The 17,032-nt window shown below is 37.3% G+C and overlaps 1 protein-coding gene across 1 annotated transcript in view; it reads right to left on the reverse strand.

The window, feature by feature from the left end:
- The window catches only part of pabpc1l (poly(A) binding protein, cytoplasmic 1-like), a 65,888-nt gene extending 49,825 nt beyond the window's left edge, over positions 1-16,063 (reverse strand). The window contains exon 1 of the mRNA XM_077223242.1: positions 15,852-16,063. The gene's annotated coding sequence lies outside the window, so the exon portion shown is untranslated. The remainder of the gene's footprint in view (positions 1-15,851) is intronic.
- Between the last annotated feature and the right edge of the window lie 969 nt (positions 16,064-17,032).

Below are 17,032 nucleotides of genomic sequence, written 5' to 3' on the forward strand. Positions count from 1 at the left end.
CGAACGCACTTGAAGAGAGCAATGAGTTCCTCATTATCTTCACCTGGGAATGTTCCCATAACAACGCAGCACAGTATCCATCAGCTGATAAGCTGTTCTTACGACAGAAATTTCTTATTATTGCTGGTAACAAAATAGTTGCAAATAAATACACATTTTTATCAAAGGTTTTTTTTTTTTATTATGCGTGATATATATATACATAAATAAATAAACCCATATGTGTGGTAAGTATTTCTCTGTTTTCAACTTTAAAACTTGCCATCCTCTTTCGACCCTGCATTAACCTGACACATTTCTTACCAATGAAACTTATTTAAACATAACATGACAAAAATGTGTGAAATATATCAAAAAAACAAACAAACATGAATTGCTCTGTTTGTAAATTAACTCAAACTCTCCTGCCATCCACTTACCTTTAAAATGAAACATGAGTATTCGCTGGGTCATATGACATAAATGGTCACTTCAAGCAAGTAAATTTATCATTGCATGTACTCTTCGCTAACGGCCTTGTGGAATGGCCCTTCGTGAAGGGATTCAACACCCCTACAAATGGCGTCTCCTCGCAAAAACCCCGTTTGGAATTTGACCACTGTGAGCATAATTAGTAATGGCGTGGTTTGTAGTACTGCGGGACTCGGTCGAACACACTTGGGCTGAATCCGAAATCTTCCCCTAAACCCTCAAATAGGGCGTTATTTGAAGGGACAGTAATTTGTAGTGGTGTATGAAACCATAGTGGACATTATGGAGTGGACTTATGAAATCTCACATTGCACAGCAATAATGAGTGTGCAACCGGTGTACGCTTAATGGCTGTCCGAATTTGCTCACTCGTTTTCATTCACTCCTTCAAGTGAAAAGTTTCAGTGGACTAATGTAAGGGATAGTAATGAGGCTTTTGGGGGCGATTTCAGATTCAGCCTTTGAAAAAAAGTCAAATGTGTGTGCATGGAGGGTGTGTGAAAAGAAATCTGATTGGCAAGATAGTTAATGTTTAAAACTAGGCTCAAACTCAGACAGCAACATAGTATCGCCCAGATCCAGCCCACATCTGGTGCACGTGGAGTCTACATGTACCAGATGTTGCCCGGATCTGGGCCGACACCATGTTGCTGTCTAGGAAATGAGTGAACAATCTCTAAAATAGCTAAACTTGATTGAAACATTTAAAAAAAGGCCTACAACCATGGAGTTGGGATGGAGAAATGAAGCCCTTTAAATCTTTGAAGCACTTCTCTGATTCTTTCTAAAGATTCAAAGCATCAAGCGTGTCGAAAACAGTGCCATCTTGTGGCAGGTAAAATTTACAGCAGCCATAAACCCAGCAGATAAAACCTATGTTTTATCTGTTAAAGGGATAGTTCACCCAAAAATGAAAATTCTGTCAGTAATTACTCACCCTCATGTTGTTCCAAGTATTCTTGTCGTTTGATAAACTTAAGATTAAGCCACTGTAGTCACTTGGACTATTTTAACGATGTCTTTAATAACTTTTCGGGGAACAAGTTTCAATCCCTTAGAAGCCTATGGAGGAGTGATCCAGCTCTCAGATTTAATCAAAAATACCTTAATTTGTGTTCCGAAGATGAACGAAGGTCTTATGGGGTTGGAACAACATGAGGGTGAGTATTTACTGACAATTTTCATTTTTGGGTGAACTATCCCTTTAAGCACAAATAAAAGCCTGGCACCAATAAATGTATTTAGTTTTCTGATAATATAATTCACATATTAAGGTGTTGCACTAAATAAAATGCAACAAAAACACTTATAATAATACTTGTAATAATCCCAACAGAGTTGTTTGAGGGAAATAAATGTTGCTCCAATACATTTTTCTATACTGTTAATATGGCAGAATATAAGATTATGATATATAGGCTATATTTTTATAAATAGAAATGTTAGTAAATGGGCTTAAAGTTAGTAAAAAGTCGACAAAAATCGGTAAAACGGAGGATTAACCGGTGTTTTCGCTATGTACATTAGCCAAAGTAGTGTCCCGGCCCGCCGCTGCTTCAGAATTGGGTAGGGGCAGACGCGGGCTGACACACAATAATAATCTACACCGGTCACCATTACTTTGTTTGTACCCACATTCTCACTATACGCTGTTCTGTTGTCAATAAACACACGATGCCATCATGCCACCGACGTTTACACTCTCTCTTCTGTGTGTGTGCTACGACTCCTGAGTGACGTCGCCGGGGTCCTATGAGGAGCTGGTAGCTGCCTCAATCGTGCATGTAGGGGCGGACCGGTAACCATAGTGATCATATACCATCTATGACTGAGCTGAGTCGGTGATTTTCTGAACTGAAAAAAATCGACAGTATAATTGCCACATAAAGGCAATGAAGAGACAAAAAACAATCACCTCATTTTTTCAAAAACCAAACAATGCAAGTATCCTATGCCTGTTGACTTTCCCAGATGTGGCAGATTAGATTTGTTAAGGGGAATAGCTAGTCTGACAATAATGGCAAGAAGGCTTTTGCACTTAGTAAACACAGCAAAATGTGGAGACCATAACTATGCATTTAGGTGAGTGGACAGAGACAAATAATGAATGAACACAAAAAGAATGGTTGGATAAATCAAACAATTTATCGTCATCAGGAAATAATGTTTTATCTTATCATTTAACCCATTGTACTGTATAAATTGACTGAGGTATGTTCACTGTCGTGTAAGCCACTATAAAAATAATTATAATAAGTAAATTTGTGTGGTGCAAGGTTTATGCAAACAACAAATAAAGGCCTACATAAACTTTTGACATCCTCTTATAGCAGGAAATCATGTTTTTTCTATTGTATGGATGGACTGGAGCAACGGAGAATATAGATTCTTAAATTATGGGTTATGAAAAACATTTCTTAATTTGTCATACATCATTTGAATGATATTTCTAATCTATAAATTGCAACAAACTTGTAATTAACACTTAAATTTAAAATTGAGTTATTCTTAGACATTTTTGAAATGGTAGTTTTAGCCATTAATTCTCAGGATTATGTTGTATTTCACATTGTTGTGAAATTCTATTGAGGTATAGAGGGTTAACTGAAATTATACGATTTAAAATGTTGTCCTCCTGGCCTGCAGGCGATTTCTGATTACAGTAAGGCAGGCCCTAGTCCAGAGGTCTTCAATCCTGCTCCTGGAGGTTCACAGTTTAGTTCCAACCTGCTTCAGCACACCTGCTTTTGTATATTCAAGCGATCCTGAAGAGCTTGATGAGCTGTGTGTTTCTGGTGTGTTTGATTAGGGTTGGAACTAAACTCTGGAGGACAGTGGCCCTCCAGGAGCAGGATTGAAGACCTCTGCCCTAGTCAGGCAAGTGAGGATCTGCAGGAGGGCAGCCACAAAAAATACTTTGCTGAAGACATGAAGTTTTGGTGGGTGATTGGTATACTAGTCAAATAATAGTATGATCATGCATTGCTAGTGGTGATCAGGTAGGCCTTTGTTTACCTTTGTTCATTGTTGTTTATCCATGATTTCAAATAAGAATCCCCCAATGGCTTTTTAGTGCAAATCATTAGCCCAAATTACGCAAAGTAACTACTTGAGCACTTGTTAAAGCCCAAATTACGCAAAATAACGAATTGAGTTTAAATCATTTGCTGACAGCTTGGTCCCCCCTAGTTAAAAAATCCTATCTGCGCCACTGGACTCCAGTGAAATGGGCGCTGATTCTTCTCAGTGTTCTGAGGTGGTGTGCAGGGAAGGTCTCATCGACAATAAACGCAAGCTCTTATCAGCCACATCCAGGGCATTTAAACGTGATTAATACTGGATATTTTCACACGCACGTACTTCCGTGTCTGTTATCTGAATCCTGACCTGACGATTTTTTACAGCCATGTTCGGGGGTAAAGATAATCCCCCGGATTCACAGACTTGGTTTAAACCTAGTCCCAGACTAAATTGGCCTGGTTGAGTTGCAGAAGACAGTGTTGTCGCAATGTCAAAGAGACACTGTTAAAATTAATTTTAACCACTCGGAAGTTCCTCAATGTGTTTTGGAAATGTTCTGGAAAAAACAATGTCAGGGTCTGAATCTGGCTCGAATTGGTTTACAATTGACACATTCATATTTACACTAGAGAAGAACTTGCAGTTATGGAGGGGCGGGACATTTCCCTAACACGTGCTACGCGCTGCCAATCACAACACCCTGGGCCAGCTAACCAATTACACCCCAAAAACAAAATCAAGACTTCATAAAAGGGCATAATAGGACCCCTTTAAAATATGTCAGTGCCATTTCTGTCTCAAGACGCACACGAGTAATGTGTTTTTTTTCTTTTTTTTCAAAGGCATGATTATGAAAGCTACTTAAAGGGGTCATATAATGGTACATGCACTTTTACAAGTTGATTGTACTGAAATGTGTGTTGGCAGTGCCTGTACACATCCATCATATAATGATAAAAATCCATCCAGTGATTTTGTTTTAATCTTCTTATACGTTTTCCCCTGCCTCAAATTGAGCCGTTCGAGCTTGTGACGTCACACGCTCGCACGGCCCTCCCACGATTGTTGATTGCCAGCAGCGTATCAACACAGACCCGCCCTCGCTCGTGATCGAGCTGTCAATCATAGTGCGCGCGAACCGGTGTTGTGCCTAAAAGTAAGCTGGAACACTTTCACAGAGCAGAATGGAGTCTAAGCGAAGTGGTGTTCTGTTCTTGGGTGCAATAAGGAACACAGCAATCATTTTAATGTTCCTAAATCCGATCCGCTGAAGACGCAGGTGCTGAATTTGTTTTCGAAGGGAAAATTCCCCACTATCAAATATCAATGCTTTCATGTTCATGTCGGGAATAATTTTTTCACACACCAGACTGCTTTATAAACAAGGAGTATAAAGCTGGTTTTGCTAAGAAGCTGCTTCTGAAAAAAGGAATCGATACCAACTATTCCTGTCCCTGCTGCACCTCCAGAAGAACTGAAGTGAGTGTAGCGTTTTCTTAACCTTTATATTATATTAATCCTTGCAAATGGCTAGCTTCACGATGAATGCGGCTAAGGTTTAAACTCAAGGAACATTACGACATGTTTTCTATATACGACGTTCTCAATATAATTCATAATCCCACGTTTATAATGAACAACGCGTTATGGTTATTGTGTTACAAACGGTGTACGCACAGAACAGAGGGGCAGAGTGAGCAAAACTCATCATTTAAAGGCATATGCACTGAAACGGCGTGCTGACAACAGAGCTGTTTTTGACCAGGTAAAATAGGTGTTTTCTTACAATACTAATGAGATTTTTTAAATAAAGTATATTACAAACTTTTAATTTAGACCCTAAAGAATCATATTAGCTTGTACAAAAATGGCATTATATGACCCCTTTAAATATCCTAATTGAACTAAGGCCTCATCCTGGCTTAATCTAAGCCCTGTTTGTGAAACCAGGCCAAAGAGTGTGGTTGTCCTATATACATACAGTTTAACAGTTATGGTGCTATTAAGTGACTTAAACTGTAATAAGGCCATACTGCTCATCTCCAAGTCATTCATTCCCTGTGTGACTTTCTCGATGTCTGCACACCTTTTGCATTTCGTTTGGTCACACCACAGATGTCAAAAAGTGGTTTTGGTCTATATAGCCAATTTTGCCCTTCATGATAACTGTGAGGGGGGTGAATTTTCATTCATCCATTAAAATTATATTAAGCATTAGTTCTGCATAATTAAGGGCGTGGCCACGTGAGTGACAGGTGGATTGCTGCTGCTGTCACTACTAGCCGTTTGTCTGCAGACTGTTAGCCATGACGGTTCAAGCATTTGAACCGTCAAGCAGTGACACTTGTCAGTGATTGGTTGGAACTGTCAGTGATTGGTTGGAACACTGCTTATTTTGGTTTTGAGTGGTGGTTGTACCCATTTGTTTTTGTGTGCTGATCTCAGAGCCTAGGCTGCCTACAGAGACGCGGTTTTTGGACGGCATGCTTATGGGGCGGGCAGCTAGCGGATCGTTAGGAAAGATTAGACATTTATTTTTGGGCCAGAAATCACTGATACAACCTTTAATTCTGCATTGGTATTGTTCGTGACCCGGAAGCGATCGTAAGTAGTAACCGGTTGCCATACATATAGGCCGTTTCTCAATACCAACAAGTATACGCAAACTTCGGACTTGCCGAGTTCGACTCAGGAGAACGAACTCCCGAGGACGAGAGGACGCAAGTCCGGTTATTCTGCAAATGGAACAGCGCGTTCTTGATCGCGTCGCTCAGCACGCTCTGGCTAATCCAGTTATATCTTTATGTATATTTTAGGCAACAATAAAACGAAATATGGTATAAAATACAACTCTGCCTCTTTTCATCAACAATAAAACGAAATATGTAATAAAACACCATGCCTCTTTTCATTTTAAAAAAATCTTCAACATTAATGGCCACACAAATGTGTTTCAGGCAATGCACATTGATTATCTTCACTGCATATATTTATAACAACACGAAATATAAAACAACCCTGCTTTTTGTTTTCATTTTAAAAATATGAAACATTATTGATCATTAAAACTGACATTTAACAAACAGAGACAGGGTGTCATTTTATTATACATGTACATACAGTTAAGATAATGCATAGTAAAATATATAAAATATTCTATATATTTTAGATTATAAAATTACACAACCCTGTCTTTTTGTTAAATGTCAGTTTTAATGATCAATAATATCCAATATAAAAGTATAAGTAGCCTAATAGGTATAAGAAGCTATACAATGCATAACAATAAAGCAAACAATGAAGTCAAACATAAGTCAGCTCTCTAATAGGCCACAAAGTTAAAGTTAAATAGCCTAAATATATAAAGTTATGAAACTTCACTTTGCCCTCAGCCAAAACGATTTGCTATGGAACAAACTATAGATTAATGAGACCAAAGATCGACTTATACACAAGAAAAATTATATCTCATGTTTAACCATTAGACTAAAGACATCAGAGCCAGCGGCAAACAGCAGAAGCACTAGCCGAGGAAAAGCTGTTCCAGTCGGGGTTAATGAGCGCTGAACGCCGGGTGATCGCCTGGATCCCACAACTCCGAAAACATCAGATACATTTTTCAAATAGGGCGGGTCTTGGCGTGGCGGGAGTAACTTCCGGGTCACGAAAAAATACCAGTGCAGAATTAGTTTTTATATCTATGGAATTAAGGAATACGATTTATAGGTCCGTGTACGTTTTGATAGTTTGTTTTCCAATTTGAAACGAAATAAGCAGAAACGAGAAAACGGCGCCTTATTCGTTTTTTCGTTTTTTCAAAAAAACGAAAAAACGAGATTTCTGCGATTTTTCGTTTTTTAGTTCACAGGCAAAAAACGAATGACTTCAAAATTCGTTTTCCACATGTGGGCGGTCCTGAGACGCCCCCTTCCGCCGATTGGTCAAGCAAATCTGAGCATGTAACGTCATCAATCGTCGCTCAGGTCTTTTCAACAAAGTAATAGTCCTCTACTATGGCTACCGATTCTTAAACTGTAAAGGGCAGGTCCTATTGGGCTTTCTTCTGTGCAACTTTACGCGTTTCACTGAAATCTTTACATGAGCAATATTAAATATTAGTCTGCAACCAGCCCGTTTTATTTAGCTGTGCGGAGTTAAATCTGTTTGGTGAAGCTGCGCTTGACAGCGGCGAGCGGGAGAGGCTCACAGACCAATGTTCAGTCAGCAGTCAGAAGTTTTCTTTTAGACAGTATACGCTCCGCACGGGATTGTGATTGCAAATACTGTTATGCCAATCGGCTGAGGTTGGGTACCGATGATGGTGAAATACATTTCTACTGAAACTGTAATCTCGACCTGCGAGAATGATTGACAGGACGATAGCCGAGGCAATTAAGCGCATTATAACTTCAGTTAACAAAAACACAATTAAAAAAGTGTTTAACCTTCATAACGTATTCGTTTCCCGTTTACACTTCAGGGCTTTGGGGTCCATATGACCCCAACAATTGATAGAGTAATTGTACAAAAAATATACATTTTTAATCATACAAATAATATATATATTTTTTTTTTGTTAACTTCTTATCTATTCAGTAATGCTGTGTTTTGGGAGATGTGAAGTACTTTTTTACCTATTTACTGCAGAATTCCTCCACTACACCATTAGCATACGAATTTTTTATGAAAAAAACACATTAATGATGATCAAATTTAAATAGGAATTGTTTCTGGATATTGATATAGGTGTTAGATGCATAATTCTGCCATCTGCTGGTTAGATGTTTTTTTTGTAGATAATATATTTTTAGTCTGCAAGTGTAATTACCATATGCATCCAGCAGAGGCCCCATAGAGATCCAATAATTTTTCTGGATGGGACTTACTGCTCTTATAACAGCTTTTGTAATGTATATTTAAACGTTTAAAATACATTAAATCAGTATTTTGTCAAAGTTTAGAATTATTTTTGTTGTTGTTTGAGGTCTTTTTAAGTATCTTGTTATTGCAAGAAAGCTATATAAATTTCCAGTAATGGCAAATAAATTTGCAATAATGCCACATAAGTTGCCTCTAAAAGAAAATACTTGATTGCAATTACATATTTCAATAATCAAAATGTATAAAATTATTAACTTTAGAATAAGGATTTAATTTTTAAAAAGTAAATAAAAACAAAAAACAAACAGCTATAGGCGGATATGAACAGGAGTGAAGAGTAAACACACCAGTGTGTCGGTGTGTGTATGTGTGACTAGACTAGACTAGACTGGTATGAAAATTTTCAGATTTATTGATTTGTTTTGACAAATGAAAAATAAAAAACATTTTTTTTCGATTTTCCCATTCATTTCAATGTGGGGTCATATTGACCCCGAAGACCAGAAGTGTAAAAAAAAATTGTACATATAGAACAACCGAATCAAGCCCAGTTTTTTTGTGTGTATAGATAGATAATGTAGGAAAAGTCACAAAATCTTATTCCACTGAGATGAAGGGAACCATTTTTTACTAAGGAAAAGTCGATTGGGGTCATATAGACCCCAGTGACCAATTGAAGGTTGATACAAGTGACTTTGTCTTTGTTTTATTGTTTTTGTTGTTTTTAATCTAATGTGAACCACAAACCGAGCCTTCGTTTTAAAGGGCTATTTCCAAATATATTTTATTTATTTGTTATAATATTGGTATTTTATGTCACCCGTCTTGTTGTTGTTGTTGTTGTACTATTTTATTGTTGTTTTTCAATTAGCAATATAACTTATAAAGATCAAAATCTACAGAATAGATTAACAAATAACTGGTGTTGTCATAAGTTAACTAATCAATGGGAAAATTTCCTCACCGGCACAACCCTATATTCTTCATGTTGGCTACATGTTACAGATTTAATGTTGAGAACATAATGTTAAAGGCTTCTTAAATACCATTACACTCGGTTGAAGAGTCAAGAAGGATGTGTTCATTTACATTGATTTCAATCTGTCCTTAGTTGGTGACCCAGTGTAATTATAATACAGCATAAATAAAAACAAACACACGTAATATGTATGCGGCAAAACACCGGGAAGTCACCTGTGGGGGGAAAAAAAAATCCGTGGCGACAGTTTTGCAATCCGTTCGCTCAGTTTATAAACTGTAGCCTAATCACGAATTCTTAAACTGTTCCCTCGGTTTAACAATTCGTGTCCACGGAATTAATAAACCGTACCCACGAGTAATGCTCTCAGATTTGTAAACCGTGCCTTCAGTTTTTGCAATCGGTTCCCACAAATTCATAAACCGTGCACGCCTTCGCAATCCGTAGGCTACTCACGGGGTTGCAATCCGTAGCCTACTCACGGATTTGTGGCCCCTCCCCCAGTCTGTGCCGCATGATTCAACCAGAATCAGCAAAAAACGACTTCACATATAAAAAAAGAAATATTACACAAACACATTTCCAAAACTGTAAAAGGTTAGGTTATATAAAAATAAAACATTCATAATTTTATGATAAACATATTACTGTCTTCAGTGAACTCAATTATAGTAATAAACGCAAATAATAATAATGATCATTATTTTTTTATTACATTTAGGCTACATAAGGCCTATTTAGAAGACGCTTTTATCCAAAAAACCCGAGGGAACAGTTTAAGAATTCGTGATTACAGTTTATAAACTGAGCGAACGGATTGCAAAACTGTCGCCACGGATTGTTTTTTCCCCCCCGCAGGTGACTTCCCGGTGTTTTACTACGGAGCCCGGGAAGTCACCTGTGGGGAAAAAAAACAATCCGTGGCAACGGTTTTGCAATCCGTTCGCTCAGTTTATAAACCGTAGGCTAGGCTACTCACGAATTCTTAAACCGTTCCCTCGGTTTAACAAATCGTGCCCACGGATTAATAAACCGTACCCACGAGTTTCTAATCCGTGGTCTCAGATTTGTAAACCGTGCCTTCAGTTTTTGCAATCTGTACCCACAAATTCATAAACCGTGCCCACGCTTTCGCAATCCGTTCCCACGGGTTTGTCAACTAGGCCTACTCACGGATTTGTGGCCTCTCCCCCAGTCTGTGCCGGATGATTCAACCCTGCCTCCTGTTTAGGGATGCATTTCATTGTTTAAACTTTAAATTTTTATGTTTAAATTTTTTTAAATGGATAATTTCTTGAATTTTCTACAAAACGACGTAGCCTATATCTTTGAAGTAATTTTTTGGGGGAGGAAAAAGTTCATTATAATAGAATAAGCAAAAAACGACTTCACATATAAAAAAGAAATATAACACAAACACATTTCCAAACCTGTAAAAGGTTAGGTTATATAAAAATTAAAACATTCATAAATCATTTTATGATAAACATATTACTGTCTTCAGTGAACTCATTTATAGTTATAAACGCAAATAATACTAATAATGATCATTAGCCTATTATTATTACATTGGGCTACATATTTAGAAGACGCTCCAAAAAAGAAAAAACAAAGCAATTTGTCAAATGTCAGTAATAATACAGGTTAGACAATAAAAATACAGGGCAAGGTTATCACAAATAAACAATATTTTGACGCATATCCAAGTGTTTGTGCGGAGTTCATTTGTTTTTCATTTTTTTTACCCGTAGGCTAATTGAAAAACGAAAAATTAACGGTTGTTGTATTTTTAAAAACGCAAAGTTGAACACAAAAATTTGAATTTTAACTGTAGGTTACACACCAAATGCTGCGCAAAAAAATTAACAAAATAAATACTGACGTGTTTTCAGATTTTTGTTTATGACTTTTTGCCCATTTAAACATTTAAAATATTCACAAATTAATATTGAAAAAATTTCGATTTTACTGGTTTTCTAAGGCCAAATTAGAACCTGGAAATAGTATTTTACCCCCAGTGCTGAATGATAAGCCATATCTCTGGAACCTTATTTATAGAGAGCTTATTTATAGGCTAATGATAATAAATGTGTCTGAAAAAATAACGAGACATTTTAATTGTTTGTTTAAAAGTGTACATTTCAAGCTTTATATAAGCAGGTTATATTTTGTTTTCAGTTCATTTATGAGACAGCGCTCCAGTTCATCATGAAAGCACGCCTGATTGTTTTATTTTACAAAAGCACAACGTTTTCTTGTTATTGTGAATTTGGACAAATAAAAGTAGTTGCGAATGATGTATTATTCTTTTCTGTATGACCAGAAATGATAGAGTATTTTAAGTTGTTTCCACTGTTGATAGGAAAAAAAATGCAAGTGTTCGCGCCCGCGCCTCCTCCGCACAAACTTGGGTAGCTATGGGTCAAAATCTTGTTTATTTGTGATAATCTTAGCCCTGTATTATTATGGTCTACCTGTATTATGACTGAAATTTGACGAATTGCTTTGTTCCTTTTTTGGATAAAAACGCCTTCTAAATATCTGGCCTAAATGTAATAATGATAATTATTATCATTTGCGTTTATAAATGAGTTCACTTGAAGACAATCATTAAATAATTTATGAAGGTTTTATTTTTTTATATAACCTAACCTTGTTTGTTATATTTATTTTTTATTGGCTATATATGTGAAGTCTTTTTTTGCTTATTCTATTATACTGAGCTTTTCCTCACAAAAAAAAGGACTTTAAAGATACACGTTTTTTAGAAAATTCAAGAAATTATCCATTTAAAAAAAAATAAGTTTAAACATAATGAAATGCATCTCTAAACAGGAGGCCTGGTTGAATCATCCGTCACAGACTGGGGGAGAGGCAACAAATCCGTGAGTACAATTTACAAACCCGTGGGTCGGCTACAGATTGCAAAAACTGAAGGCACGGTTTACAAATCTGAGAGCACGGATTAGAAACTCGTGGGTACGGTTTATTAATTCCGTGGGCACGATTTGTTAAACCGAGGGAACCATTTGAGAATTCGTGAGTAGGCTAGGCTACGGTTTATAAACTGAGCGAACGGATTGCAAAACCGTCGCCACGGATTCCCCCCCCCCCCCCCCCCCACAGGTCACTTCCCGGGCTCCGTAGCCTATTTTGCCGCATACATATTACGTGTGTTTGTTTTTATTTATGCTGCATTATAATTACACTGGGTCACCAACTAAGGACAGATTGAAATCACTGTAAATGAACACATCCTTCTTGACTCTTCAACCGAGTGTAATGGTATTTAAGAAGCCTTTAACATTATGTTCTCAACATTAAATCTGTAACATGTAGCCAACATGAAGAATAGGGTTGTGCCGGTGAGGAAATTTTCCCATTGATTAGTTAACTTATGACAACACCAGTTATTTGTTAATCTATTCTGTAGATTTTTATCTTTATAAGTTGTTATGATATATTGCTAATTGAAAAACAACAACAACAACAACAACAACAACCACAAAAAACTCGGGTATACTATAATCAAACTAAGACCATAGACAGTAAAAGAAAGAATAAGACGGGTGACATAAAATAGGCCTACCCATATTATAACAAATAAATAAAATATATTTGGAAATCGCTCTTTAAAACGAAGCCTCGGTTTGTGGTTCACAATTATTTGATTAAAAACAACAAAAACAATAAAACAAAGACAAAGTCACTTATATTTAACACTTTTTTAATTGTGTTTTTGTTAACTGAAGTTATATTGCGCTTAATTGCCGCCGCTACCGTCCTGTCAATCATTCTCGCAGGTCGATTACATTTTCAGTAGAAATGTATTTCACCATCATCGGTACCCACCCTCAGCCGATTGGCATAACAGTATTTGCAATCACAATCCCGTGCGGAGCGTATAGGCTACTGTCTAAAAGAAAAGTTCTGACTGCTGACTGAACATTGGTCTGTGAGCCTCTCCCGCTCGCCGCTGTCAAGCGCAGCTTCACCGAACAGATTTAACTCCGCACAGCTAAATAAAACGGGCTGGTTGCAGACTAATATTTAATATTTCTCATGTAAAGATTTCAGTGAAACTCGTAAAGTTGCACAGAAGAAAGCCCAATAGGACCTGCCCTTTACAGTTTAAGAATCGGTAGCCATAGTAGAGGACTATTATTTTGTTGAACAGACCTGAGCGACGACTGATGACGTTACATGCTCAGATTTGCTTGACCAATCGGCGGAAGGGGGCGTCTCAGGACCGCCCACATGTGGAAAACGAATTTTGAAGTCATTTATTCGTTTTTTGCCTGTGAACTAAAAAACGAAAAATCAAGCCGAAATCTCGTTTTTTCGTTTTTTTGAAAAAAACGAATAAGGCGCCGTTTTCTCGTTTCTGCTTATTTCGTTTCAAATTGGAAAACAAACTATCAAAACGTACACGGACCTTTATAGCAGGTATAGCCTACATACGTATTTTGATTTCCATCTATAAACCCATGAAGGACAATCGGATAACGAGATTGTTTTTCGTTTTCCGTTTTTTTATATCAAAACAGAAAACGAAAAATGGGTTGTTTTCTGTTTTTTGTTTTCCTATTTACTAATGATAATTTCCTTGTGATTCGCGGATTAATTGCAAAGTTTAACCATCATAGAGTGAGAGTTTATGAATTTGCAAGTCCTGTCAGTTTAAACATTGCGCGCCGTTTTCTGTCAGCTTTACTAACGCGTATTTTTGTCCCGCCAAAGCCTTATTTGACCGGTGAGTGATGTAGTAGATGACTGACTGCTGAGCTTGTTTAACTGAGAGAACGAGCTGAGAGAGTGAAAGCCTCGGTCGCGCGCGCGCACTCTCACCGTCTTCAAACTGTCTTGCTCTTTCTCTCCCTCCCTCGCGCATATTAATGAATTGAGTTGACTGATTATCTTTGAGAATACACGATGGTAAAAGGTCGGAAGACCGACGTTTTTTTTCTGAACTACCGCTGGTTGTGAATTGTGCTAAAATAACGTTGCCTTATCTTCTCTGAAAAGCGTTCCACACACACTCAGATGACATAAACCACACTTTCAATAAACAAACAAAAAATCTATCCAGTGATTAAATGTTTTCTGTGTTGACAAATCTTGTGCGATGTCCTAAACTGCCGGGATAATCACAACATTTGCCGTGGTCCGTTAATGACACGTCCGATTCACGACTAATGACTCCTTTGAACCGATTCACTTTAATGAATGGTTAAAACAACTGATATGTCCAACACTGAACTCAAGAGACATAACAAATCGGAAATACTTTACAATAAGGTTCCATTTATTAAACTCTAGTTAACTACATTAGTTAACATTCTATTAATATTAGTTTCTATGCGGATTTACTCCATGACAAAACCACCCCAGTCATTCTAGAATTCTTTCCAAATAGAGCTATTACAAGTCATCTGGTGAAATAGTTATATCGCAATATATATTGCAGAAAAATAAAATATCGCAATGTAATTTTTTACCAATATCGTGCAGCCCTGCTATCAATCATTCGTTCTTTAAAAACAATAACAACTCATTTTGTCGCTCCTATGGATGAGTGGCGCCCGGCCCTAGCATTTGCCTATTCCACGGGCCGGGCCTGCGATATCCACTCCGGGTCTGAGGGAGTAGCCTACCACTTTCTTGCCTATACCAGCACTCTGAGCTCAACTGCTATGTCTGAGGTAAAATACACCACCCTCATTACCATACAGACAAAGAAATGTGGAATAAATACATGTGGAAAAAATAATATTACACATAAATAAGGAAATTCAAGTATAAATATTTATAGTTTTGCCTTTTTACACATCTTTGTATAATTATGTATTTTTATAATTTATTTTTTACATGTCCTTGTACAGGCCTATTCATGTATTTATTTATTATTTTGGCAGCTTTGGAATTTCATACAAGACAGCACACCATAAAGATTTTACAACCCAGAGTCCCGACTGTGGACACGCGGAATCTCGACTTAAACTAACTAGGGCTTAAACGACTAGAGTAAACTAACATGGCACAATTTGGAATTTGGACTACTTTTTACAGAAAATTCTAAAGTAATTTGGCGTTTATTATCCCGTGATCCGGAGTGGAGCATGTCTGCCCTGCTGTAGGCCTACTCTCACTCTCTTGTGATCTGCTCTGCGGAACGAGTTGGGCATGGTGATGCTGCCATTTGCTTAACTTTTTATTAATAACGGACAACTACCTCACTTGTTTTCAATCACTGCTCATTTTCAAATTCACTGAAACGCGAAAAAGTTCCTTTCCACTTTCACATTTTTGCTAAATTTCACATGCATGAGTTACTATAGCATAGGCTATATTGAATACGTGAGTAGGCTAGGCCTATATGTGAATCGTTAAAATTCGGGCACTCGCCAGCCACTGCATCTTTGTCCAAAAACTTAATGAACATTTTATTTTAACAACTTTTAAAACAAGAAACCCTCTGTAGAAACAATGTTACAGTTACCTGGTGTAATGTGGAGCAAATAAGCATATCCTTCAGTGTAAGCTGCAAGAGGGCTCCACCCCGTTGAGACTGTTTTTGTGTCAGTTTAATTATTACTGAGGAACACCTGTCATTTGTAACGCGATCCACTGTGTACCAATTAAAACTCATCCGTGAGAACTTTTTTCCGTCTTGTTCCGCGTGGGAAAGTAGTTCTTGTGAGAGCTCAATTTACAATGAGGGAGGGAGGGGTCGCGGGAATGGGGTTGTTTCATGACAATATGTCCGTCATCGTGTGGTAACGAAAATATGACTAGGCTACTTGTTCTGAGCAGGTGTTGTCAGTGAACAGGCTGTAAAACGTTTGGCTCAGTAAGTCTATGCAAGCATATTGATCAATGCGTTTGAAACCCGCCTGCAAATTCAGATTACATTTTTGTTTCCTGATTTTGCATTCACGTGTAAGTTAAAATGCTTAAACCTAGGGCTGTAACCACCATAGACAATGAGAGATGCATCCCCCCCCCCGACCCGAATAATTAGAAATGGCCAAATTCTCCAATTATTGCCTTGATACCATAGCCTACTTGTTGCGCTCTATTGTGTCTTAGTGGGAACGATCTAGTGCTGTACAAATCGACTGTATCTTTCCTACATGCACTTAGAAAATCTGATGCACGTAACTGAGCATTCTGATGCTTGTGTAGACAGATCCTCTTACGGAGCAGCTTTGTCCAAGAGCTCGTAGCCTATTATTTGTGTCACATGAATGTTTCACTTTGCATGTAGGAATTTTTGAACCCAGACCACTATTCTATGGGTTTATGGAAGTTTACTAACTTTAAGCCCATTTACTAACATTTCTATATATAAAAATATAGCCTATATATCATAATCTTATATTCTGCCATATTAACAGTATAGAAAAATTAATTGGAGCAACATTTATTTCCCTCAAACAACTCTGTTGGGATTATTACAAGTATTATTATAAGTGTTTTTGTTGCATTTTATTTAGTGCAACACCTTAATATGTGAATTATATTATCAGAAAACTAAATACATTTATTGGTGCCAGGCTTTTATTTGTGCTTAAAGGGATAGTTCACCCAAAAATGAAAATTGTCAGTAAATACTCACCCTCATGTTGTTCCAACCCCATAAGACCTTCGTTCATCTTCGGAACACAAATTAAGGTATTT

The sequence above is a fragment of the Siphateles boraxobius genome, unplaced genomic scaffold (assembly GCF_051911475.1).
Source record: "Siphateles boraxobius isolate OS27281-9 unplaced genomic scaffold, OSU_SipBor_1 9, whole genome shotgun sequence".
Classification (NCBI taxonomy): Eukaryota; Metazoa; Chordata; class Actinopteri; order Cypriniformes; family Leuciscidae; genus Siphateles; species Siphateles boraxobius.